We start from the raw sequence: 1,304 nt of genomic DNA, 5'->3' as shown, positions 1-1,304 counted from the left end.
ACCCCATCTTTATCGATTGCCTTACCTTCTCCTTTACTTGTGCTCTCTTACTTGTTGTTTTTACTTTTGAGAATTGAATCATTGTCACATATATCACTATTCACTTTTCACATGGTTAAGAAGCGAATTATGTATTTTTATTCCCTACTTCCTGTGGATATGATACCCACTCATCCGGGATTATTACTTCCATAAACCCGCGCACTTGCGGGATATAAGCAAGGGGACCTTGTCAAATTTTTGGCGCCGTTGCCGGGGAGTAGGCGTTTAGAGATACTTTACACTTTGTTTTCTTAGCTATTTCACCATACATTCTATTTCATATCTTCTTAATCTATCATTGTTCTGATTTCTTTTTCTTTCTTTTTGGTGCAGCTCCAGGTTATGACCCGAGGAAACCCCTCAATATTGATTGAAGGAGATCTCGAACTTGAACGTACACTTAGAAGAAAAAGGAAAGATCCTGTGCAAGAATAGTCTAATCTAGCTGATTTGGAAGTGGAAGAATCTAAAAACATGGCAGAACAGAATGAGCAATAGGGAACATTATCCGATTATACCAGATGTTTAGTGTTGGGTACACAATCGAGTATTGTGCATCCCCCGATTACAGCTCAGAACTTTGAGCTGAAACCGGCATTCATCCACATGTTACAGCAATCCACACAGTTCAATGGTTTGGCCGATGAGGATCCAAACAGTTATATAGAGAGTTTTCTTGAGGTGTGTGATATGCTGAAGATAAATGGGGTGACGGATGATGCCATCAAGTTGCTAGCCTTCACATTTTCCATAAAGGGGAGAGCGAAGCAGTGGCTATACTCATTACCTAGAGCATCAATTACCACATGGGAGGAGATGGTAGAAGTTTTTCATGCCCGTTATTTCCCTCCCGGAAAATCCGTGAAGCTTAGGAATGAGATCTCATCCTTTGTTCAGTTGGAATTGGAGTCTCTATTTGAGACCTGGGAAAGGTTCAAGGAACTCCTGAGAAAGTGCCTACAACACGGATTTCCAGAGTGGATGATTGTTCAGACCTTTTACAATGGTTTGAACCCGAGTACAAGGCAACTCTTGGATGCGGCAGTAGGAGGTACCTTAGGTAGCAAGACCCCCAATTGAAGAAATGGGGTTAAACAGCTAACAATGGAATGCTAGGAAGAAGAAAAAGGTGGCCGGTCTCCATGAGATAGATGTCGTAACTTCATTGGCGGCCCAAGTGGAAAATTTGAGTAAGAAGTTATATCTTCTAACTTCAAATAGAGTAACGGCCGTGACTAATTGCACTGGGTGTGTCGGAGGAC

The 1,304-nt window shown here is 41.8% G+C and overlaps 1 non-coding gene across 1 annotated transcript; it reads right to left on the bottom strand.

Moving 5' to 3' along the window:
- Nucleotides 1-906: 906 nt before the first annotated feature.
- On the bottom strand, nucleotides 907-1,013 carry LOC120266905. The gene has a single exon (XR_005538307.1). It is a non-coding gene; the product is annotated as a small nucleolar RNA R71 (small nucleolar RNA).
- Nucleotides 1,014-1,304: the final 291 nt, after the last annotated feature.

Source organism: Dioscorea cayenensis, chromosome 1, assembly GCF_009730915.1.
Source record: "Dioscorea cayenensis subsp. rotundata cultivar TDr96_F1 chromosome 1, TDr96_F1_v2_PseudoChromosome.rev07_lg8_w22 25.fasta, whole genome shotgun sequence".
Taxonomy (NCBI): Eukaryota; Viridiplantae; Streptophyta; class Magnoliopsida; order Dioscoreales; family Dioscoreaceae; genus Dioscorea; species Dioscorea cayenensis.
The sequence above is the reverse complement of the archived record's forward strand: the minus strand, read 5'-3'. Positions and strand labels throughout refer to the sequence as shown.